Below are 27,093 nucleotides of genomic sequence, written 5' to 3' on the forward strand. Positions count from 1 at the left end.
ACTGAGAAATTATATGTTTACACTAATGGATTGCTGTTCATTAGCACACTCTAAGCACACATCCTCATCAATCACTGCATATTTATCACTTTTGCAAGTGCTCTGCTGATTCTCAAATATATTGCTTTAACAGACAAAAACCTCATATTTATGCTATGGTCATGTTCCTATGTTAAAAGGCTTATCAGGTGGTTTTCTGCCAGACAAGGTTTTACAGGAGGAAGGGATTAGTTTTAAGTGTGTTTCTAACAAATTGCTTGCAGGTTTGAAAGTAAGACCAAATTGTGACATCATAGTGATAAAGTTGTCTGAGCTGAATACTAATAAAAATTGCTATTTGTTTCCAACAGTTTATCCAAAACCTAAGAATTCTAATCAAGCTTTCTATAACAGAAGTAAAACAAAGAATATCTATTGTAAATAATTAATTTAAAAGATTTAGCTGCATTTTTTTCATCATTTATTTCTGCTATCGTGGCATCTACCTGTACCATGGATCAGATAGCTGCACACTGATGAAATTATTTTTAAAATACCAAGTTCATTTTTGACTCATTGCAGATAGGTGAAATAACCGGAGGTGGGTAATTGTCTGATAGCCAGTGGGGAGGCTATGTTACAATACAGGCATATGAGTAAGGAATGCTGGACTGCATTTTGAACTTGGTTCTACAACTGGTTCTACTGGACTACAATTTTAGTAAGATACTAAGCAGGCAGTTGGAAGACCTTTGTGAATATACTGGTTAAGGACTGGGAAAATTTCTACATATATATCTTAGAAGTAATCCATGTTATGTTGTAAAAAATGACCCCGATTTCCTGAAAATTTACAAACTCATATATGTGTGTGTGTACTCATGCATATATTTTCTATTTTTTATGTGTTTTTAGCACCCATAATGGTTCTTTTGCATTGCCATGTAAGAAGGCAGCAAGAGTAATTTCAGGTCTTAAACTACCAATAATTTTTTTTTGGTGTGCAACTTGAGCTTACAAACCCCAGTGAAATCAAAGCGAAAGACTTACTCTACCAGGTTTTGTATCATCCTTTCACCACTATCAAAAAGAATGTACTGATTACACCAGGTATAACAAAAATTTTAATATATTTCATCGTATTTTTTCCACTGAACTCTTCCTGAGTAGGGTGGTTTTGCCTAGGATTAAGAAAAAAAAATCAACACTTAGAAGAAAAATATGGGGGGTTGTTTTTTTAACAATGTGATTTATCCTAACCAAGATGTAAGGTGTATTCTTAGCACCTCAGAACACTTGAATTAGTGTGGCATTCCTAAAACTTACTATTCTAATTTAGTCAGCAATACAGGATTGATGGTTCAGAGTGCCACTACAACCAGTTTTAATATTCATGTAATGCAAGAGATCTTACCAGGACAGTGGGAAGGCTTCTCTTCTTCCTTTTTTTTTAAACGCTACCAAATTTATAAATTTTTTATTTGATCCACTTGATTTCTTAAATTGCTTAAGTAAAACATGGCATATTTTCTACATTATTCAGCTAATTCTTACTTACACAACTTAGTATCTGCTGTTTCTATGTATTGACTTATGTGCTTGCAACATGTTGTTTAACCCCTGCAGTAGTTTTCATATGAATGCTATTAAAGGACCTATGAAGACAAAGAAGCCCAAGATAGTTATGAAAAGATGTGTCATAACAGAAGGACAAACAAAGAATTGGAAAAAGCATAAACCTTGAGAGCTTTTGTTGCTGATTTTTGTTTTTGTTTTGTGGTTTTGGTTTGGGAGTTTTGCTATTTGTTTTTTTTCTCCCCCATAGTAAGCTGAAAAGGAAAATGAAGACTTTTCATGTACTAGTTAATAAACAATTTGGCAGAAGATGCAACCCCTGGTGTTTGAGTTATATTTAGTCTGTGTCATTACTGGTGGTATACATCATCAAAGCATGTGATTTCATGCAAAAGAAGCTTACTCAGGGGACAGAAGACAGAAGGTGAAGAGTGTTTGCTGAAAAGAAGATATCTGCATTCCTTATGTTACTTTCTCTCTTTCTTCAATAAGTACATGGCATGATTCCAGACAGCAAAACAAATGAGTGAAGAGAGAAGGAGAGAGATGGTAGAGTATTTTTAGGTACTGAATGATAGCAGCTTCTAGAAAATGCTACTTGCAGTGTGAATCAACAAACTTCTTATATATATATTAGCTTTATTGAGAGCAGCCATGAGGAGAAAGACTTGGGGTGGTGTTTGATGAGAAGCTCATCATGACCCAGCAATATGTGCTTGCAGCCCAGAAAGCCAACCGTGTCCTGAGCTGCATCAAAAACAGCAATGACCAGCAGGTCGAGGGAAGGAATTCTTCCCCTCTACTCAGCTCTTGTGGGGCCCTAGCTGGAGTACTGTGTCCAGCTCTGAGGCCCGCAACACAAAAAAGGGCATGGGCTCGTGTGAGTCCAGAGGAGGCCATGAAAATGCTTCGAGGGCTGGAGCACCTCTGCTATGAAGACAGGCTAAAAGAGTCGGGCCTGGAGAAGAGAAAGCTCAGGGGACACCTTATAACAGTCTTCCAATACCTAAAGGGAGCCTACAAGAAAGCTGGAGAGGGAATATTATGAGGGTATGTAATGACAGAAACAAGGGGGAATGGCTTTAAGGGAGGGAGATTTAGATTAGATATTAGGAATAAATTCTTCCCTGTGAGGGTGGTGAGACACTGGCACAGATTGCCAGAGAAACTGTGGTTGCCCATGCCTGAAGTGTTCAAGGCCAGGCTGGACGGGGCTTTGAGCAACCTGGTCTAGTGGAAAGGTGTCCCCACCCATGGCAGAGAGATTGGAACTGGATCTTTAAGGTCCCTTCCAACCCAAACCATTCTGTGATTCTGTTATTCTATTTCAGGGAAAAAATAAATAAATTCTACATTTCACACAGGAGTTGAAATCTAAACAATCATTACATGGAGATTAATTTATGAGAGAAGTAGATAAATCCTTTAGTTCTTTACAATCCCATACATTTAGTATATCTACTGTGAGAGTCCACATTTCAATGGGGATTGTGTTCTTTTCGTGGAAGTTAGGTACATAAGTTGAGGATGTGGGCTTCAGGACCTAATGTGGTACAAACATTGTTATCAAATGCAAATATTTTCTTATGAAAGTACTGCATATATTTTCTATGATGTGATCTGGAGGAATGAAGAAAATACTAATCAGGCAGTCTGAGAAATAGCGATATCTCATGCATAAATAACCTAGAGCTATTTCTTGAACTGATGAGAATCCAGGTGCAAAGGACACTTTAAAACCTTTTCCAACCTAATGAACATTAAAAATCATATTGCTGTTTTTTACTTTTTATATTAAATGTAAGGGGAGAGAGGCATTTATTTTTTGCATTGTGGTTGTATACCTGTTTAACTTAATATTTTGCTTACCATTTTATTCCCAGAAGCAAGCTTAGAAGGTATTCTTCAAATGTCACCATCTTGAAGAAAAGATATTATGTTTATTTTTATTACATACACATAGATATATATATGTACCACAAATCCTTTCTCTGGTGTATGTTTGTTTCCATGTATTTTTATATATTGTGCATATCTGTAACCCAGCTCTGGGATCCCCAGTGACAAGAGACACATAGACCTGTTGGAGAGAGTCCAGAGGAGGGCCATGAAAATGGTCAGAGGACTGGAATACCTCTTCCATGCAAAAAGTGTCAAGAGAGCTGACCTTTACAGCCTGGCGAAGCAAAGTGTCTGGGGGAGACCTTATTGTGGGCTTTCAATATATAAAGGAATTATAAAGAAAGATGGAGCTAGACTTTTTATGAAGGCCAGTAGTTACAGAACAAAGACAATGGTTTTAAGCCAAAAGAAAGGTAGATTTAGATTTAGATATATGGAAGGCATTTTTTATGATGAGTGTGCTGAAGCACTGGGACAGGTCACCCAGATAAGCTGTGGATACCCATGATTAGAAGTGTTCAAGGTCAGGTGGATGGGGCTTTGAGCAACCTGATCTAGTGGAAGGTGTCTCTGCCTATAGGCAGTTCCTATGGTTGGAAACCAGAAGATTTTTAAGGGTCCTTTCCAAAGACAAACCAACTTGTTGATTCTATGATTCATATTCTATGTCTATCTATACTTGCATACATTAATGTACTGAATACATTACCAAAATATTTGCAATAAATAATTGCAATAATTCTAAATCTAGGTTTCATTAATTATTTCTACCACTCCCACATTTTTTACTCTCTGCTGCAGAGTTGCTAGGAAATCTGAGTTTAGTAAATTTGATGTGGCATACTTTCAAATATTATAGTTATTAACATCAGTATTTCTATTCTCCCATACATTCAGGTAAACAACAACAACAACAACAACAAAAATCCTCATTCTTAAGGAAAGAGAAAAGTTTAGGAAACTACAGAGAAAAAAGCTATCTGGAAGATTCTGATAGAATGGATCCAACTCGTTATCATAAAAAGATTTGTTAGATCTAATTTATTAAACTATCTGCTTAGATATTCTCAGAGCACCTGAAATACTGGGGCTGTTTAGTGAAGATTAAAGGAGTCAGTTTAATTTAAAACATTTTTTCTTTACTGTAATGAAATCCTTTGAGTGTGGTATCTCTGTTTGATTGGCAGTGGTCAACTCAAGCATCCCAATTACATCGACTGATTTACCTATTTTACACGAGAATCAACTTCTGAGCTTAATCACTATGAGCTTGCTAAATTGGAAGTTGGGAATTTGCTGTGTATGCTGTATATGACAGCCACTGATGTATTTCTTACAACCAAAGGGAAAACAGGAGTTTGCTTGATTCTCTGCAGTTCAATATTCTCTGTACATCAAGTTTCATCTGAAGATAGAGGGTACTGCAGAGCTATATCAAGTTCATTTGACATCATCTCTACACTGAGTCTGCAGTGGCACATGGAGATACTTGAATTAGTTCCACTATAGGCAGTAGTCAAATGGGAGTAATTTCATGTGAGTTAATATACCTGGTTCCTGAATATTGCATAGGTTTAGTGGCTGAGGGTATAACCTTTTATTATTTTCTTTTTTTCTGGCAGGTTTGATCATTCCTTAGCATGGCCTGAAACACAAGGCTAGCTCTACACACAATAAACAAACCTCTTTTCATTCAGTAATAAAAAATGCAGGTTTTTTCTTCTACAGAAAATGTAACTGGGTGAAAAATTTGAGCCTGCTGAAGACAGTGACAAAATTCTTCTTGACAGCAGTGAGGGCAGGAATTTTGCTTACTGTCTTTTGATTCTTAATAACGGACTAGCTCATTATTAGGCCTGTTTACAAACATGTTCACAGAAGATGGATGCCTGGTGACCTGACAGTATTTGGACCCATGTAAATCCCTGCTGGTTTCAAATCCAGAACTAAAAACGTTTTCCACTAAATCTCCAATAACATGGTGATATTAGAAAGTGGTACTCTATACAGATAGAATCTTCTGAGGCAAGAGGACCTTTTAGGAAGCTAAAGAAATCCACTTAATAGGTAGTCCTTTATCTTTTTGTATAAAAACTGGAAAGGATAAAGTTTTACAGAAAAGCAAAAAAGATCCAACAAACCAACTTACCCCATATAAATCATTCCTTGATGAGTTCAAAGGCAACATTCCTCACTTTGATGAAGCTTTAAAATATACCCATACTTGTTCCCATATTCCCTGCACACTCAATACTCCAAGATTCAGAGCTGTGGCAAAGAATGACAACAAAAAAAATAGCAGAAAGCCTTTATATATGGTTTTCTGACATAAAGCAAATGCAATTCAATGCTGACAAATGCATGGTGTAGGAGTGTGGTTGCCAATAGAAAAAACAAATAGAAAATGAATTAAGTGTACCAGACTGAGAAGACTGAAAGTCACCTTCGCATGTATAGACATGCTGGCTTTGCAAACCCTTTGCCCTCTTCTTTCCTTCTCTAGTGTCAATCTTTTTATTATTATTTGGCTTTGGTCTGCTTAAAAATCCTTGACTTTATTTGTTTGTTTCTTTCTTTCTTCAATGTGCCTTTCTCTTTCATTGAATAGATGACCACAGGTTACATAATATATAGTCTGTCTCAGAGGCTAGTATAACCTGCCATAGTATGTTTGCTAACCCACTCATCACTAAAATTGAATATATTTTTAATGTAGTTTTACTCTAAAGGCCTGATTTAAAGATGGCCTTACAGTATTCTGTGCTTCTATTTTTTAAGGTGATACAATATAGAATGTGGTCAGTTTAACAAATAACAATATATATGCATTTATTTCAAATGATCCTGTGTTCCCAAAGCCAAGCTCTTTTTCTTCTCACATATTATGACAAGCATTACATTTCAATCAAGCCACATCATTCCCTGTGTGGCACTTCTGCTTTTGCAATCTTTTACTCAGCCATGATTCAACATAGAACTATCATAACTGCAGAATCAGGTCATAAAAAAGTTTATACATACCTCTGCTCATAATTCATTTTAAATAACTGTAAAATGATGAATCATTACAAAAAAATAAAAAGAAATTTAAAAAAGATGCATAACCTCTCTGGTGTCTATACTACAGTCTAGTAACTCTAGCTTTATAAAATTGTGTTTTTTGCAAATGAATAGCTGAGTCCTGGGAGGCTAGTGTTGCATTTTTATACAGTGCCTGTACCTTGATTTCTGAATACATTTGTTTAATTGAAAAATAGAATTTTATATGCAAAGAATTTCAGTCTAAAAATTCTAATCATACTCAGTATATTTCATGTTGAAAATAATTTACTTTAATAATAATTAATTAATATTTAAACCCATAGCCAAACCCAAAAGCCAAAACATTCTTAATGATATCTAGAAAAGGATAAACAATAGCTGCAAATGCCACACTTTAAACCAGCACATACATCTTGAAAAAAACAGCGATTTGACAGTTCATTTATATAAAATATAAAAAAGTAGTCAAGAGTTTCAGTAATTAAAACAAAAGGAAAAAAAGGTGATTCTTGAAACTCACAGGATTTCTTTTAATTACTGCTTTTTATTACCTCTAACTAAAGGTAGCATTTTGATTACCCAATAAAATAAAAGCCTCATACTTCTTATTTTGAAGAGTTTTTCTGATGTTGGATAAAAATCACATCTGTACCTGACATTTCCCAGGGAACTGGCATTTCAGATTTTGTCAAGCTTTTAACATTACATTCATCAAATTTAATGTCATTTGTGACACTCGCATAAGAGTGACACTAAAGTAACTGCATAGTGAAGAACAGCATACTTTATTAAGAAAAGTGTTCTGTTAGTCTCGAGAGATGGAAACCTTTCACTTCTATGAATGAGTTCCCTATTTACTTTTTCCAGTAGTAAAATCTCTTACAAAGAGACTTGATAGATCTCATTTCAATATCTACCCTATGAATCTCTTTCTTCTAAATTTCAAATAATCTTATTTTCAGAAATGGGTTGTATACTCATATTTTATGGTTCATATTTATGGAACGTGGAAATAGTTACTTTATAACCTGTAAACTAAATGACATAGGTTTAGTTTCTTAATAGGCAAAATGACATAGCTTTGGTTTCTTGCTTTGGTTTCTTAGGGCACGCTCTTCAGGAATTTACATGTGTGGTTCTCCAGACCTTGGACTCACTCTCATGTGAGCCAATTTTTCAACATCATTTCTGAAGGGTGAGAATCTAAATTAGAGTTATTACTCCAGTAACAACCTGACTGGTTTATCAAAGGAGTATTCCCTTTTTCTACTCAATACCATTTCTACTCATAGTAATCAATATTTCCATTAGGTTTTTTTAATCGAGTTTTTTCTTTTTTTTTTTCCTTGGTTTTTTCTGTTTGTTTGTTTGTTTGTCTGGGGTTTTTTTTAATTCTATAATTGTGTTAAGCTTTATTCAGAAGCCAGTGATTGGACAACTTGCCTTGAGAAGTCCTCTCTAAGCTGAATTATGATAAGATTTTACCTTCTTTCTTGGCTACTAAAAATGTACTAAGCATCTTTGGCACCAGTCAGACACGTGTGATCCTACATCAGAGAAGAGCTCTGATATTTTTACCGGATGTGGCACTTTTAGTTTCAAAGTGGACTTCTTATGCATGTTATGGCATTGAGCTTGGCATTTTCCTAACAATTTCTGCTACTTCTGCATGCAGTTGCTGGCAGTTTCTGCTTAGCAAAAGAGGAAGACAGGAGGACTCAACTGAGGTGACTCCCACTGTCTCCATCATAAAAACTACCCACTGGCACTAGTAATTCCAAGATGATGATTCACCATCTTCAACTAGTTTCTGAGCTGTACCGTTTACTTTCTTTTTTGCACTTTTCCATGGGCATCAAACCAATTTTGATATTTAAACAAATAATTTATAATCTAAACCATAAAGCTTAGGTATACATGAACTAACACAGCTTAAGTATGAATACACAGATATATACATATATATACTGGATAACGGCTGTGTTATACAAACCATTTGATTGACATTCATGATGAAACTACTCATTAATTTTTTTGTACAGTGTGTTCCATATTATTTGAATTTTTTCCCTGTGATTAGCATCAAAAGTAACTGACTTAAAATTGACAGGTATATTGTTTCACTCGCACCCTTTTGAAATATTGTTATGTTAGCTTCCCACCACTTCAAGTTTCCCACAGTTTTCTAAGACTCCATAGTAATATACATGAATGATAGAAATTTCTTCTTGGCTGAACTTTTAATAAACTTGAATATAAGTCATCCACAGATTTTGAAACTTACACCTATCTCCTGTATGACTCTTGAGTGCTGCATTTCAATCTTGTCCTAGAAAGCAGGATCTTGACATATTTACAATAATAAGGACCAGCATTCACTTTTGGTTTTCAAACATTCTGCAAGTTAATAAATAACAATGCCAGATAGATATCTGGACTACTACTACTATATCAACAAGCATATGCCGCATATTAAACAAGAAACCAAACAAAACAAAACCACACAAAACTCCTCCTAAACCTCAACAGAACAGGTGTTTATCAGTATATTTCTCTTTCCCAATTTTTAGCTATTTACTTTCAATCATCTAGTTTGTGTATATCTGAATCCAGAAGGCAAACCTGAAGATGCTGTGGCAAGTGAAGTACAGAGCAATACTTTGTGAGCTAAGTAGTTCTCCTTAGGAGGCATCACAAAAACGCTTTTCATTCCCCGGTTTGCAAGACAAATTACGTCCAGGTTTCCATTCTAGCCTCATTTGCAACCTTTCCTTGTACCCTATTTCAACTACAACTGAACAGATGCATAAGTGCACTGATAAAGTCTGGTCTGAGGAACAAAATTAAATCAAAATGTACAGAAAACTAAATTCTGTGTCTTTCTCAGATATATATGAATATTCTTGGGCTCTCCCCATTGTGAACCAAAATGAATATACACAGAGATCAGTTGGAAAGGAGGAAAAAATATCAATTCAAGGAAAACGGGAGAAAATTATCAAGTTTAACCTATCTCAAATATTTTGAAGCTTGGAACTCTAACAGGTAATTATCTGGTGCACCCTTTTATATTATACTGATCGTTAGGGAAACTGGTCTGTCTGTTTTTGTAATTTTAAAGAACTCTTCCTAGATATGATGGAAATAATTGATTTCAGCTTACAAACCAGATTTACAGAAGAGAACCCTGTTCTTACTTATAGATATAGTTAAAGCCTCCGAACCAGTTCCTTATGTTTGCTCACTTGTCGACTTGCGATTTATTTGTAATAAATCATTGTGAAGACAGTAAAAAAAAAAAAAGGATAACGTTGCTAAATGTAATTAAAGTACGAAAGATTATGGGTATTCTGTGATATTGTGGATGAATCTCTGAATCCTTTGTGTTTTAAATATTTTTTCCATCATAGTCAATATAAATGTTCTGTCGAATTTAAATAAGTTTTGTAATTCTGCCAAAATCTATGTGAAATTGAAATTAAAGTGTTGAGATAAAGAGTATCCATTTTGAATGGATAATGTTAACATATATTTTTCAGAACTTAAAGTTCCTCCTGTGCCACTGAATAATCCTTAATTTTAATAGATCTTTTGTTATAGTAAGAACTTCAGGTGATGCTATGGTGCTTGTAAACACTGAAGAAAATCAGTTCAACACAGCAATACATGACAATAAGATGCTTTGAACTTCATTTGAATGAGTTCATTCAGAGACCTTTGAAAGGATAGATTATGTTAGGAGATTGAAGTTGAATGACAATGTAGGAATAAAAACCACTGGTTCCGAAAAAGAAATAAAGACAAGCCCTTTGAAAGTACTGATTAGCCTAAGTCTATAAGAGGCCCTGTAGCTATGGAAAGTTACACTCACCTGCAGCTTGGTACAGTCTTTATGATTTCCTATCATTAAATGAAAACTGGAACACTAGCTACAAAAGTAATTTTTAGAGGTATATGTTGTGGCGGTGAGTTGCAGTAATTAGTCTGTCGGCAAAGATGGTTTTGTTCCCACTTAATAAGGTGGACATATCTCAGCTAAACATTCCTTGATTTTCAAAGGGTATCATTGTATATTATGGCCATTATCCAACAATACAATATTTAACTTTTTAAAAAATAAGCTGAAGTATAATAGACACCAGTAGTACGAACTAAGAATAATTTATAAATCAAATAGTCTTATCTGTTATGTTAGCAGCAGCTACAGACCCAGTAAATTTCTGAAAGAAGAATTCTAACTGGAAACTACATGACTATTTGCTAGTAAAACCAATAATGAAAATGAATGCAATGAAACGGTGTGTGAAATTGCTTCTGGTATTTCATCATTCAAATATATTATTTGAAATGATGAAGCACCAAACAGAAGAGTTGCATGCTAAAGGAGGCAGGAGAGGAGAATAGATTTGTGGGAATAAGTAACAGATATAGTTTACAGACACATGTTAAAGTACTGCAATTAGATTTATCCTGCAGAAAAGACTATGTATTACAGTTTCATGTAAGATTTAATCTGAACTTGGGCACAGATGGTAGCTGTACATTTATTTTAACTGTGACATTGCATGGACCAAAGTATCTTTTAGAAATAGTTGGTACCTTGAGCAGATGAAATTTGGTTTTTTTGTTTGTTTTAAACTGCAGCCTTACATTGATCCCATTAATTGCTGAGACCGTTTTGCATATCAGATTTTCTTCAACATATACATAATTTATTCGTATTTCTGAAAAAGTGTGATAGTCAAAATAAATACAAAAAGAAATGGCAAAGAATCTTTCTATATAATAGTAGATAGCTAATTGCATAGAGTTTATGCTTAGTCATTAAAGGGATAAGTTGTCAAAGGCTCTTTCAGATTTAAAATAAGAAGAAAAAAAAGTGGCAGGAAGATTTCACTGAGTAAAATGAATAATTAACAACAAAATCCTAAATGTTATCTGTGATCAAACCCCTGGTTTTCTTCTTCTTATTCAGTCCAGATCAAATGCCAAACCATCGGGGGGGGGGGGGACGGGGGGAGGGGAAGAAAAAAGAAATATAGAGCCATTCAAAATGAAATTATTATCCTTTTTTTGCAGAATAGAAAATACACATGTCATTTTTATGCTGGATTTCAAACAGGTTTTTTTTTTTCTTAAACATATTACCAAAATGGCACTGCAAATTACTTACTATATTGTGCAGTTTCTCATTTGAACATTAAGGTTTTATCACTAATAATCTTGAAGTTCCTTGTTAAACACTGACAAAAGCAGTTTTTCAAATGTGAGGCCCACTTACTCCATGTAGCATCAGTTGCAAGATGTGTGGAGGAGACCCTGCCTTTGAACATCCAGCCCAGCACAGGCAACCAGGGTGCCAGGAGGAGCTGCGCTTCAGTTCCAATCACTTCTGAGGCAGCTCGAACCCCTTCATAGGCTGCCAGTATCTCTTTTTCAGTGGGAGTGTAGCTAGCCTCGGATCCTTTATATCCCGACTCCAAAAGCCAAGGGGTCGAACTCGAGCCTCCCCTGGAGCTTTCTGCCAGAGGCTCCAGGTAGGACCATTCTCCCCCGCTGCGGTATAGAGCACATTTTTTCACATCTGGCCCGGCCTGGACTGGTCCAAGGGCTACTGCATGAACTATTTCTCGTTTAATTTGTTCAAAGGCTTGTTGCTGCTCAGGCCTCATTTGAAATCATTCTTCTTCTGGGTCACGTGATAGAGGTGGCTTACAATCGAACTGTAATTTGGGATGTGCATTCTCCAGAACCCCACAACACCTAAGAAAGCTTGTATTTCTTTCTTGTTAGTTGGTGGAGACATTGCTGTTATCTTGTTGATCACGTCTGTGGGGATCCGGCGACGCCCATCTTGCCATTTTATTCCCAAAAATTGAAACTCCTGTGCAGGTCCCTTGACCTTACTCCGTTTTATGGCAAAACCAGCCTTCAGCAGGATTTGGATTATCTTCCTCCCTTTCTCAAAAACTTCTGCTGTATCACCCCACACAATGATGTCATCAATGTATTGCAGGTTACTGCTCACCAGAGACCGGAGCAACAGCTTCCCTGGGAGGATCATCCTTGACCATTGTTCTCTTCTTCAGTTCACGCACCCGTTGCTCCAGAACTGAGGTAGGTTTTCCATCCCACTTTCTCATGTCTTCTCCATGATCCCGCAGGTAAAACCATAGGGTGGCCCGTGGCATGTACCTCCTATATTTTCTTTCTTGAGCAGTAGGGAAAATTCTGTTAATAGCTGAGACATGAGTTGGTACACGTGGGGAGCTGGATAGATCGGATAAATCGTCTCTCAATTGTTTGAACTCCTGGGACAGTTTTTTCACAGCTGAAATGATGGAAGGGGTGAGATTGTCTTCGAACTCTCGGAGTTGACGAATCAGGCAATCCACTGTTGATGATACTCCGTCATTCCAGGTCATTGATGCCAATGTGTGGGCATATGATGATGGCGCACTCCGTGTAAGTTTCCGCCACATGGGTCGTGTACATTTGACTTCATCTGGATCTATGGATGTGTTCCTGGAATCCGGCCTACGATAGATCATCTCTAGAATGGCTGATTCCCTCAGGGACTGGATGCCTTTCTCTATCGTGGTCCAGTTGGCCTAGCGACTCGTAATATCGTCTTTGTAGGGAAACCTTTCCTTCACAGCTGCCAGGAGCCGCCTCCAAAGACTGAGGGCTCGCTTCTCTCCTGCAATCGCTTTATCAATTCCTCCTTCCCTAGCAAGTGATCCCAGCTGCTTGGCTTCCCTACCTTCTAGTTCGTGACCATCGGCCCCATTGTCCCAGCATCGGAGCAACCAGGTGACAATGTGCTCCCCTGGAAGACGGGTGAAATCTTTTCGCATATTCCGCAGCTTGGTTGAGGTCCGGGGTCGAGAAGTGACCTCTTCTTCCTCTTCCTCTTCTTCTGACCCACGTAGTAACTCTTGTTCAGATGGTGTTCCGTGTAGTAATGGCATTGGGTCTTCATCTTTCTTTGCTTCGCGGGTTGCTCTTTGTGCCTCTCATTTGCTTTTGCTTACAGGGGCAACAGACATTGTCACAAATTGGCCATTTGGTTTAGCTGCAGTGTTTGTCACTGCGGTTGGAGTGGCTGCAGTGTCTGCAACTAGGATTGGAGTGGCTGCAGCGTCTGCCACTAGGGTTGGAGTGGCTGCAGTGTCTCTTGCCGGGGTTGGTGCAGCTGTTGTGCTGGGGGGTTGAGTAACACCAACAGCTGCATTGTCTGTTGCTGTCAGGGTTTGAGTAGCTACTGTGCTTGTCACTGGGGTTGGTGTAGCTGCGGTGCTTGGAGTAGCCGCATTGTCTGTTGCTGTTGGGGTTTGAGTAGCTGCTGTGCTTGTCACTGGGGTTGGTGTAGCTGCTGTATTTGAAGTTGGAGTAGTTGCATTGTCTGTTGTGGTCAGGGTTTGAGTAGCTGCTGTGCTTGTAGTTGGCGTAGCTGCGTTGTCTGTTGCTTTGCCATCAGATCCAGAGACATTTTTTTCCCTTTGAAGATGCTGGATAGTGTTGAGCAGGGCTCTGTAGGCGTAGGCCAAGCCCCAGCACATTGCAGCGAGTTGTCCCTCTCTGGTATAAACAGAACGACAGCACACCTCGTTTAAGTGTTTTACTAGTTTTTCGGTTCACCACTGAACGCACTTGTTCAGTGGTGAAGTTCCAAAGCACTAGAGGGGCCCACGGTCCTAGGTACTTGCCCATACTATCTCATACACCCTGCCACTCATGACTGTCCAGCCTCGGGGAAAATTTCTTGGTGGTCCTCCTATATCGTCGTCTAATCCTAGGCCAGGTTTGAACCCGATACTGCTTAACTTTCGAGATCAGATGAAATAGGGTGTTCCCAGGGTGGGATGGCTGTGGGTAAAACACACTCTGTATGTTTGCCAACATGCAGATCCCCAGCATAATCAGCAGGCAGGTGTCAAGGGTATTCAAAGGCCATCTAAAACCTTCAGAACTCTCAACTGCTGTTGCAAATAGGCTGGTGGGGGAACGGGGGGTGAAAGGGAATGCCTCCTTCATAAGTTGACCTCCCGAGGATTAAAAAAAAGATATGCAATTGCTAAAATATTTCATTATATACCTCCCAAAGTATAGAGGTGATGGCCACACTGGAAGCACAAACCAGACCAGTTTCATGATCAATGAGTCTATTGTATTACAAGTCATTACCATGAAGTACAGTGAAACAAGAACCTTAGCCCAGGCTCCCCAGCCAATAAACACTAAAACAGCAAATAGTGGCTGTAAGTAAGGTACAACATGCTGAAACTCTGAGATCAAGCGCAACAAGTCTGAGAGCCAAATAATCACCATTGTGATGAGTAGTAACAATGAGTGCTTATCACAAATACGATTAGACACACTCTGGTCAGATCTATCATTATCTCAACTGTTTGGGCGCCACAAAGAACTGTCCCGGTTTGAGCCCAGCCGGTAACTCAGAACCATGCAGCTGCTCGCTCACTCCCCACCTTCTTCCTCCCCCTGCTCCTAGAGGGATGGGGAGGAGAATCGGAAGAATGTAACTCCCACAGGTTGAGATAAGAACAGCCCAGTAACTAAGGTATAATACAAAACCACTACTGCTACCACCAATGATAATAACGATAAGGGAAATAACAAGGGGAGAGGATACAATTGCTCACCACCCGCCGACCGATACCTAGCCCGACCCAAGCAGTGATCTGGGCCTTCTGGGTAACTCCCCCTGGTTTATATACTGGGCATGACGCGCTGTGGTATGGAATACCCCTTTGGCTAGTTTGGGTCAGGTGTCCTGTCTCTGCTTCCTCCCGGCTTCCACTCCTCCCTGGCAAAGCATGAGACTGACAAAGTCCTTGGTCGGAGTAAACGTTACTTAGCAACAACTAAAACCATCGGTGTTATCAGCGTTGTTCCCAGGCTGAAAGTTAAAAAACACAGCACTGCACCAGCTACTAAGAAGGAGAAAAATGACTGCTATAGCTGAACCCAGGACATGTATACAATTTTCCTATTATTTCCACTGTGAGCATTATTTGATTTCTGGGCTTTTAGAATTGCTGTACTAAAAATTTCAAGCAACCAAATATGTCATTAACATTTACTCCTTAAGAAATTGTAATTATTTGTATAATCAGATAAACCCTACAGAAAGTAGTTTCCTAATGCTGACTTTATTTTAGATAAGTAAAATAATAGAGAAACCATATATAAGCTACTTTAAAAAATATTTTATCAGATTAATGCTATTCAATCAGTATTAATGTCTACTGTTAATCATTTATCATCTGATAATAGCAGCAGTTGTTTCTTAAAATGCCCAGTGACTGCATTATCATATTACTATACAAATGTACATGAGTAGAATACTAGTAATTTTAGCAAGCCATAAACATCAACTGCCAGAAAATAAAATTCATCTTTGTATTTCCATTATATCTGTTAAAACTGGCATAGTTATGAATACATACAATTGTGTTCTCATTTTCATTTAAGAAAATAGAAGACTCTTACTATTAAGGAAAGGTAGTGTGACCCAATGATGGAAACACTATGATGTTTATTGAGAGATGGCAATCAGGAGATGTGCAAAAACAAACTCCTTTCTTGAATATGAACTAAAGTCTCTGAATATGGCACAACTATCAAAAATTAACACTTGAATGATGAAGGATGAATTCATTGGAAGACTGGTTCTGTCAGCAACAGAGATGTTGAGATAGTAAGAAATTCTATGAGAATTTATTTTTAAGTAAAGCAGTATGGTTTGGTTTTGTGTATGTTCACAAAGATAAGTGCAAGTGCAAGACATCCCAAAACCACCTTACAGCTGAGCCAGTACAGTCCCTGTGGGAAGGAATGAATCTGTGAACAGTTTTGCCCACCTGCTATAGGTGCAGTTCTCCTTTTGAAAACAACTTCGTGAAAATTCCACCCACTATTCCAATGGCTCCAATCACTCAAAAAGACAACATAAGTAAGTTTAAGTAAGGAAAAAAAAGCTTCAGGCTTACCTGGTTCTTGGCTAAATGTTGTCTTGAGGCTTGGTGGTATGTAGGTTGCCATGTGTTGATGCCGTTTTCTGATCAGCTAGACTGTATTTCCAACAGTTTTGAGACAACTCACTAACATTAAAGTTGTCTTTTCCTTTGTGGGTAGCAGTCTTTAAAATTGGAGGCACTTTCAGAGTAATCAGTATCCCAATAGAAAGTCTTCAGAATATCTAAATGATGTATTCTTACAGTTGACTGCATGACCCAGTTTGCAAACCAGTAACTCAGGAATCTGTTGGAGGCCTTTCCACATGCCTAGCACCAGCCATGTAACGAGACACTTTAAGCATGCTTGAAGAGTTTACAGAGGCACAACTGAGTCAGAGGTTGTAGCAGTTTACCAGCCGGTAAATTATTCCAAATGGCAATAAAATCTCTAGGTCAATAGGGTTGATATTTTAAAATTAATTTGGGTAGAGAAATTCAAAAGAATAATTTTTTTATCTGTACATACACACATGTATATATATGCACATACCAGAAACACTCCTTTCAGAAACAAAATGTCTACAGAATAAAAAAGAATGTCTGTCCTCAGGAAAGCATTGTTTTTCCTACGGAAAAGTGTTAGAGACAATCTGAGACACTGCAGGTTTACAAAAATTAAAAAGCAACTGAATGCTTGTAGAAAGAAATAAAGAAGGCATTGATGAGCCAGTCTGGAGCAAACACTAAGTTTGGCAGACCCAAATATGAACACTTTGTTTTGAGATAGGTGTATGACACTGGGAAAGGCAACAGAATTCAGAACACTGCTAAAGCAGCATTACTATGAAAAGATGAAGCTTATAGAAGGTGGAAGCGAGGACAGGCAGCCTGGGAAGAATACAGGAACACTGTCCGAGAAGCTAGGGACCAGGTTAGGAAAGCTAAGATCCAGTTAGAGTTAAATCTGGCAAGGGATGTGAAAGATAACAGGAAGGGCTTCTATAGGTGCGTAGCAAATAGAAGACAGACTAGAGACAACGTGGGCCCTCTCTGGAAGCTATCGGGAGAACTGGCTACCATGGATTTGGAGAAGGCTGAGGTTCTTAATGACTTCTTTGCCTCAGTCTTCACTAGCAAATGCTCTGACCACACCACGAAAGTCTTGGAAAGCAAATGCAGGGATTGTGAGAATGAAGACCTTAGGCCCACTGTAGGAGAGGATCAGGTTCGAGACCATCTGAAGAACGTGAACGTGCACAAGTGCATGGGACCTGATGAAATCCATCCGCGGGTCCTGAAGGAGCTGGTGAAAGAAGTTGCTAAGCCACTGTCCATCATATTTGAAAAATCCTGGCAGTCAGGTGAAGTTCCCGATGACTGGAAGAAGGGTAATATAACCCCGATTTTCAAGAAGGGGAAGGTGGAAGACCCGGGGAACTACAGACCAGTCAGCCTCACCTCTGTGCCTGGCAAAATCTTGGAGCAGATTCTCCTGGAAAACATGCTAAGGGACATGAAAAACAACGAGGTGGTTGGTGACAGCCAATGGCTTCACTAAGGGGAAATCCTGCCTGACCAATTTGGTGGCCTTCTATGATGGAGCCACGGAACTGATGGACAGGGGCAGAGCAGTTGACGTCATCTACCTGGACTTGTGCAAAGTGTTTGGCACTGTCCCGCATGACATCCTTGTCTCTAAATTGAAGAGACATCAATTTGATAGATGGACCACTCGGTGGATCAAAAACTGGCTCGATGGCCGCACGCAAAGAGTTGTGGTAAATGGCTCGATGTCCAGTTGGAAACCTGTAAAGAGTGGTGTCCCTCAGGGATCGGTGTTGGGACCGGTCCTGTTCAACATCTTTGTCGGCGACATGGACAGTGGGATTGAGTGCGCCCTCAGCAAGTTTGCCGATGACACCAAGCCGTGTGGTTCAGTTGATACGCTGGAGGGAAGGGATGCCATCCAGAGGGACCTTGACATGCTTGTGAGGTGGGCTGATGCCAAGCTTATGAAGTTTAACCAAGCCAAGTGTAAGGTCCTACACCTGGGTCGGGGCAATCCCAGTCACAGCTACAAGTTGGGCAGAGAAGAGATTCGAAGCAGCCCTGCAGAGAAGGATTTGGGGGTGTTGGTTGATGAGAAGCTTAACATGAGCCAGCATTGTGCGCTTGCAGCCCAAAGAGCCAACCATATCCTGGGCTGCATCAAAAGAAGCGTGACCAGCAGGTCGAAGGAGGTGATCCTGCCCCTCTACTCTGCTCTCGTGAGACCACTCTTGGAGTATTGTGTACAGTTCTGGTGTCCTCAACATAAAAAGGACATGGAGCTGTTGGAGCAAGTTCAGAGGAGGGCCACGAGGATGATAAGAGGGCTGGAACACCTCCCGTATGAAGACAGGCTGAGAAAGTTGGGGCTGTTTAGCCTGGAGAAGAGAAGGCTGTGTGGAGACCTCATAGCAGCCTTCCAGTATCTGAAGGGGGCCTATAAGGATGCTGGGGAGGGACTCTTCCTTAGGGACTGTAGTGGTAGGACAACGGGTAATGGCTTCAAACTTAAACAGGGGAAGTTTAGATTAGATATAAGGAAGAAGTTCTTTACAGTGAGGGTGGTGAGGCACTGGAATGGGTTGCCCAAAGAAGCAAGTTGTGAATGCTCCATCCCTGGCAGTGTTCAAGGCCAGGTTGGACAGAGCCTTGGGCGGCATAGTTTAGTGTGAGGTGTCCCTGCCCACGGCAGGGGGATTGGAACCAGGTGATCTTAAGGTCCTTTCCAACCCTAACTATTCTATGATACTATGATTCTATGATTCTATCATTGGGTAGTTAGTTACTCCCAGCCAGCAATCCATTTCCCTCTTGGAATAGCTAATTAGAATAGTTTTGGTCCTTAGACACAGCCCACCTAAATACAGTCAGTCTACCATAAAAATTCCAGTTTGGTAAAATAAAATAAGCAAAATAAAATAAAATAAAATAAGCCACGGCGGATGAGAAAGAACAAAAGGTTGCACTGAAATTGTAAGGCAGTATCAGAAATGGGGGTCAAAATGAAATGATAAGTGAACTCAAAGTGACCTAGACTGACATTTTAGAATTTTAGAATCGTCTCATTGTGATAGGCTCTGAATTTGGCACCTTGCCCCCATCAGTATCTGAGCACCTATAGAGCTGCAGTGGGCTTCAAGATTTCTCTTACCATCTCAAGCTGGACCATGAAGTCCTGCCAGTTTTCAGATTAGGGAGGGAGAGGAGTATTTAAGAGAGGATTTCCTCAGAAAGTTTTGTTTCATTCCAGAAATGAAGAGGCAGAATTAGCAAGAATTAGCCATGAATAATGCAGAACTCTGATGAAAGCCTCTGCCTAAACTATGCTAGTATATAGATAAAAGGATAGTGGCAATAAAAGAAGACACAACTGTTCATTTGATAATACTGTACAATTCCAAAATATTCATGAGAAAATAATAGAAGAGGTTTTTTGCAGTAAAGTTCTCGAAAGCCTTGGAGAATTATCTGCTGAGATGGATTTACAGATGGAAATCATGATATATTTAGAACCCAGTACTTAAGAGCAGGAAAAGGACAAGATAGAAATCTCAGTAAGAACATAATGACAAACATAAAAACAGTCTGATGAAAGTTTCTAAACAGTAGCCAAAATCTAAAAGTTTCAGAAACTGTGTAAGCACTTTCTGCATAACCCTGAATATGTCATTTTCACATTTTCCTCCAAAAGTGAATGAGGCGTAATGTATTTTTCTTGGGTCATCTCTGATGCATCTTAAAAATAATGATGAACAGATAATACTTTTCTCAACCTAATATATGATGTTGAATTAAGAAGTAATATCTTTAAGATGAAATTTTGAAGAAATCCAATGACATGAGGATAGTTTTGGTACTTAAGGATAAATAACAAGTGACAAAAGCTTATGCGAAAATCCTGCTAAACATGTCTTATGCTGGTCTTATTCATTCAGACTAAAAAACCATGGTGATGCTTGGAAGATATCAAGGAGGAAATTAATTTAGCTGTAAACTTTCAATAGCATCTTTGTGTTTACAAGATTGGCTTTATTCAAGTGAAATACAATTTAAGTTTTTTTAATATTTAAATTGAAGTTATGTTCCAAGATTATTCTTCTCCCAATAATATTCTGATTCTCTTGTATTTGAATAATAGAGATATGCAACAGCGTGCATAGTGAATGAGTTTCATCTCTTCTTAACCACACTGAATGAATATATTTCCATCTCAATTTTCTTACAGAACAACCAAAAAAATGATTTGATAAAGCCTGATGAGTGATGTTATTTCCTGTTTGGACTCCCATAGAGTTCATGGGAGATGGAGACAAAATTAAGCAAGTATTCCAAAGCTTAGTTTAGAAGACACTTTGTTTTACTTCTGGTGGATGTCCAGATTAATTAAGGCAATATAAAATTTTATTTTGGGTCAATATATAACGAAATCTTGTTTTGGTGTTTGGTTTCCATTATTTGCACTGGTAGTGAGATGGCTATAGTTAATTCAGAAAAATTTAACCAAAATATTGATCATTAATTAAATTAAAGGTTCCCTTGGATTCATCCATGGATGAATCTTCATGTTCAATTAGTTCCAGAAATTATTTATTTCTTAAATAAGCTCAGCAACCCAAAATCAGCATCAGAAAAACTAAGCCTCACTCAATAAATTCATTGTGTTATATGTCGGGACAATGCAGGGTCCTTATATATTGATTAGTGTACATGAACTTTATGCTGCCTGGCTTGTTGTATATCACCAAAAGGAATACTGAGAAAGAAGTCCAACTTTGCTGTACTGCTTTGTTTCTGCAGTTTTGTTTTGAAAGTTTTGAACTACCTGAAAAAATAAATATCCCTTATTATGCAACCAGTTATCTGGCCAAGATTGTTCAGAAATAAGGCTGCGGCTGTCATTTCCTTTCTTCTTTGTTGTAGTCCTGTAAATATGATCTTTGTTTTATTTGATAGAAGTCTGCAGGCTCTGTGTTGACCTGATTATGCAAGATCTCAAGATTTTCTGGACTTTCCTTGAATTAAATTGATTTTGATTATCTTATCAATTGTCTAGTGATTGAATGATTGACTTCATAACTATCTACATAAGCACTGTGAATATCATCTAAGAAAATGGTCTGAAAAACACAGGAAGACATTCTAATGAAGATCAATCCTTGATGTCAGCTAAAGCTGAGGGAAGCTAGTGTACAGCTTTCAAATATTAGCTGGATGTTAATGTGAAAGAAGAACGCTGAGTTAAGAGTATCATAGAAAGGTTTGGGTTGGAAGAGACCTTAAAGATTATCTAGTTCCAACTCCCCTGGCACAGGCAAGGACACCTTCCACTAGACCAGGTAGCTCAAAGCCCCATCCAGCCTGGCCTCGAAAACTTCCAGGGCTGGAGCATATACCAAAGCAATCCAAGTGGAACAAGGACTAAGGAAGGTGTTCCTCCCACCATGAACACCACATTCCTCTTGGCAACAATATCAGGATGTTGACAACTTATCATGCTTCTCTGCTCCTCTCTTCTTCTGGAGATGCTTGAAGTTTCAGCCTCAGGACCCAGAAGGACACTGGAGGGATGAGTATAACATCAGAACCAAGGTGCTAATCAACCAAGATTGGCAGATTTTCATGTGAAACAATTATAACTGTATAACTAACAGGGCCTCTATGTACTGAGTTTGGCTAAGGGTATTTTTAGTATTATACTGAACAAACAATAACTGTCTGTATTAAATTAGACTGTTAAAATATTAGCTGGAATAACGCTCATTTATTAGCTCCAAATACAAGTTCCCTTTTGCCTATCATAGGATTGTGACAACATGCAGCTTAATTAGCAAAACCAGCAACATTTGGGCACATACGTATAATCTTTTGGGCACAGTGATTCTGCAGGGAATGTAGGGGAGAAGTGGTAGTGACCTGATTCACACAGCAGCAGAAACATCCTTTATTAAAATATTGCAAGATACTTTCTATCACATACCCAACAGTCATCAGTGCTGACAATACAACATGTTTTTAGAAAAATTTAACATAATTAGGCCCAATGGGACTAATGGCAAGAGTCTAATGATTCAGTTTATTAGAAAATAAATAGAAAATTGAAAAGCACTCTGAGCCATAACGTTTGTCTGTTGGTAAGTATATTGTATAATTTAACACCATTGTCATTAAATGATCAATAATGACACTGAGGAACAATATCCAGCTTTACCTCTCCTGAATTTCAAGGCTGAGTATCAGCTAATCATTTTTCTCCATTGCTCATTTCCTAAAGCCATGGGGTTTCACAAAAACCATCTAGTTCCAACCCCCAGCACATGTGAAAGATTCTGAAGGAATTAAACTACTAAATAAGCTCCTCAAAATAACTAAAACAATATTCTAGAAAATAATAGGAAATTCTGGAGGACTCGTAGGGAGAAACACTGGAAATCCACACAAATTCACTCATTTAAAAATGATCCAAGCTTCTATGAAGAATCTGCTTTAGGTATTTAGATGGCATCAACTACCTTTAGTTTCTAAGTAAGCTAATTTCTGAGTGGTATAATTTCTAAACAAGTATCTCAGAATCCTTTTGACAGACAGAAAACATACTCCTCAGATATTCTCTTCTAGCTGATTTCTAGCAAATGCTGTAGATGTTGAATTTTATACAGCCGAAGTGTGTACCACAAACCGCTAGGAAAAGTCTGCAAACAGTGAATTATAGCATTCCAACCTTGATGATGGAAGACCCATAGATGGTGCTGAAACAGCAATGTCCTTAACCTTGCTCAATTCCTGATGTGAAAATATGAAGACTTAACAATGTGGCCCTCAGAACAAGTTTCAGGGTCAAATATAACACCAAAATTATTCAGTGAGGAAGCAATTTTATATTCCCAACAAATGGTACCATAAATGACAAACTGCCATTTAGCAGGCAATGGGCCAAATAAAATCAATTCTGTTCTAAGCACCAAATGTTAGCAGACACTCAACACTTAACATCTAATGAATATCCTTCCAGACTAGAGACAGATTTATCTAAGTCATCCATAAACTGTTTGATATACCTATTATATTTGGATGTCATCAGCATAGAGATAGTAATTAAGATCCTGCTTTTAGAAGGCATGACCCTACTGGGAGCACATACTGTGCATGTTAAATAGGATCATAGAATCATAGAATGGTCAGGGTTTTTGTTTCCCCAGAGGAAATGTAAATTTTTTTTTTTTTTTTCAACTTTTTGTAGTTTTGTTTGGCTTTTTTCATTTTTTTGCCCCAAAGCCTCTTGTGAGTTATTGCCTTGCTGGCTGTCAGTATGAAAATCTGACAAATACGAAGTGTCTGATACGACACAGCAAGGAAGTCTGTTTGTAACTATGCTTTTTCTGATGTCTTAGAAAATATAAACTAACAGAATTGTAGAAAGCTTTTGCAAGGTTGGGTTGGTTTTTTTCTGATGACTTCAAAAAAAACAAATCTGGTGAGAATTTGTGAATTTTTCTAAGAGAAGAATTAAACTGAATTTACTAATCTTAGTCTATTTAAGTAATGCAATTCTCTACCATTAAAAATGCAAGCAGGAGAAGTCAGATAGAGAATGGAGTTTATGTCTCCTTTATACAGGGAAATTAAAATAAATACATCAACAGTAGAGATAACTGTTAAGAAAGTACAACTTTGACAACAGTTTTTACTCAAACTGACTTTATTAAATACTTTAGAATGGAACAGTGGCTCTCAGAGAAATATCATGTTCCCTACATCCAAGAAAAAAGGTAATTTAGTTATTTAACAGCGATAATAGTTGTTAATTGTTCACAAATTTCCAATAACTGTTAAATAATTTAATGTAAGTTTGAGAAATGTCAACACAAACTATATGTGCATAGAATAAATTTAGTTAAATTTAATATGATGTGCATATATGAGAATTATTCATAACCCTTACAGAAAGATGTCGTAAGCCTTAGAGGACAAAGGGCAAGTACATTTTTACTTCACCTTTATTCTCCTACAATTGGCAAGGGCAAATAAGGATTTATGAACAGAATTACACAAGGAAATAGCTTAAATGAGCCTGATTCAATAAATATTTATATAAATACATACAAGATTACTAACATTGTGTTTGACAGTAAAGTTTAATTTCTAGCAATCAGCAGGGAATATATGTTAGGCTTCACCATTGGCAAGAGACAGTACAATTTTTTAATGAAATCTAGTCCAATTCTTGTCTTTTAGAGAAAGGATAATAGGTATCAGAATCATAGTTCTGTAATTCTGTGAAAAATCTTCCTGTTATTGGCTATAAACACCTTACAGATTGTATGACATAAGTTTTAACCTTGGATTCTACCACAAATGCTGTTGATGTCCTAGATGAGAACCTGAACTCCAAGGCTCATGGATCATTCAATACTCATGTATCACAACAAAAATCACATTTTTGTTGATACCACTCATTAGCTACATTGATCTGACAAAAGTGCAAGATATCTCTCAGACATAACTACAAAATTAAACTACTTCCATGTTTCAGCATATGTATACTCCCAGGAGAATAACGTTAAAGATGCTATGATAAGCTCTTTTTTCAGAACAAAAAAAATTTACAAACCAGCCTCCTTCCTGCAGATCTTATGAGATGCACTTTGTCCTGAGTTACCTATATGAGGTTACTTCATTCCCTTGAGACTTTGACAAAGAATATTTATAAATTTTGTCATAGTTTGAGAGATGAAAGCATTCTTACATTATGTTTTAATACACTCATTGCAATTTCAGCTTGCAGTAAAAATGAGGTGAGTTATAGAAATTTTTTACCAAACTGAGAGTTAGTTTTACTGTCCAATAATATTTATACAAGTTTTGATATTTTACTTTTAAATACAAGATCATGGAAGAAAATTGCTATCAGAATTTAAGCATCATTCTGTTTTTATTTGATTCTAACTTAGAGAATAAAGTAATCTAGATTTCTCGCAGGGAGATAATTTTATGGCCAAAATTGCCTTAGTGTGTTAATTCTTTACAGTATAAGGAGTTTTCATGATTTACACATGAACACAGTTTTTTGATTTGCCTATTCAACAGAAATACTCCTAGGAATAGCTCTAAATGTCCATTAATTCATTAATATTTATATGGGAAAGAAAGCAAGCAATATTCACCTTGATGTATTTTATCTAATTATTGTCAATGTTTCATCAATTTATAACACTTTTAAGGTAAGATAACAATCTGTGTTCAGTTCTAAGCTGAACTTGGTATCTTGGTATAGAATCAAGTTGGCAGATGCATCAATATAATTGATAATCTGCTTTCTGGTGTAACTAAGTATCAAGTGGACCTTAGACATCTGTGGAAAACTGATAGCTTTTTTATATTGTGAATTGCTTTAATTGAATCACTACGGCACAGAGGAACTGTGTTCTTAGAAAAGCTTTGAGTCATAAAAATTATCATTTTCACTCCAGTTATCAAGTGCTTAGAATAATGGCAGCACTACAAAAGCATCAAGACAGGACAAAGAAATCAGACCCTCCCCTTTAATATTTTTCCTTTTTTTTCTTCTTTTCTGGAAAGAAAAATCCATAAATTTCATTCAGTCCCCAGCATGGTACAATCTGGAGATGAGGGTAAAAACCATATGTATGCAGCTTTGCTGAGCAGTGTTCCAATTGCACATCTATTTCCATTAAAACAAGATCACCTTCTTGTGCAGTTATCTTTCTTCCCTAAACATTTCTAAATCACTGGCTTGCTGACATGTCTCTAAGCACAATAAAAAGGCACCTCTTCATCCTAAATCTCCCTTGTCCAAATGAATATTTAACCCAAGCCTCCCAGAAATACACTAGAGAGTACTCTTACTTGAATAACATGGTCAGAGGAGGCCCACTTATTGTACCATTGTATTGTAAGTGAGCATTTAGACTTACTCAGGAGCTGGTGGATCTGGGGTAAATTTTTCACTGCCTGAAGAATTTCAAGCATGTGACTGCCACAGGAGTAAGGTAACAGGTAAATTAAGTAAAATGTATTGTAACAAGATAATACCTACAAAATTTATGAACAAACTTATTTAGGGAAATTATATCTTCTTGATGTTTTCAGTGTTGTGAAATGTGTTTCATGACACATTCATTTTTTGAATGTGTCATGAAAGCTGATAGTCACGTATCTGGGAAGCACATTAAATGCTTGATTTATTGGGATTTTCGAAGTTCTTTTTGAAAGCATTCAAATAAATATCAGAAAATTCTGATATATGTACCTACAAGTAATTAACAGATCACTGAAGCCCACCGAAGTTTTCTCAACAAAATGCTATTCTTATGCCTGACTATCTTCAATGTACGGGAACATGCATTTATTTATATAAGTAAGATTTTGCCTGTAAAGAAAACAGTGTATTCGATCAGCTGTACATTATTAATTTACTTACTCTCTCAACTACCAGATGCAAACCACATCTGTATTAGGAAGTCAAAGTTGAAATAATTTTTTTTAGTGTAATATTTCTTACCTGTAACCTAGGTTTTCTATCTCATCCAGACATTAAGAATCACAAAAG

The 27,093-nt window shown here is 37.5% G+C and overlaps 1 long non-coding RNA gene across 1 annotated transcript; it reads right to left on the reverse strand.

Annotated features, from left to right (window-relative positions):
• Positions 1-2,670: 2,670 nt before the first annotated feature.
• Positions 2,671-27,093, reverse strand: LOC115611822. Its single transcript, XR_003992713.1, has 3 exons — positions 27,077-27,093; positions 6,478-6,482; positions 2,671-2,868 (listed from the first exon to the last, which is right to left on the reverse strand). It is a non-coding gene; the product is annotated as an uncharacterized LOC115611822 (long non-coding RNA).

This window comes from Strigops habroptila, chromosome 8 (genome assembly GCF_004027225.2).
Source record: "Strigops habroptila isolate Jane chromosome 8, bStrHab1.2.pri, whole genome shotgun sequence".
NCBI lineage: Eukaryota > Metazoa > Chordata > Aves > Psittaciformes > Psittacidae > Strigops > Strigops habroptila.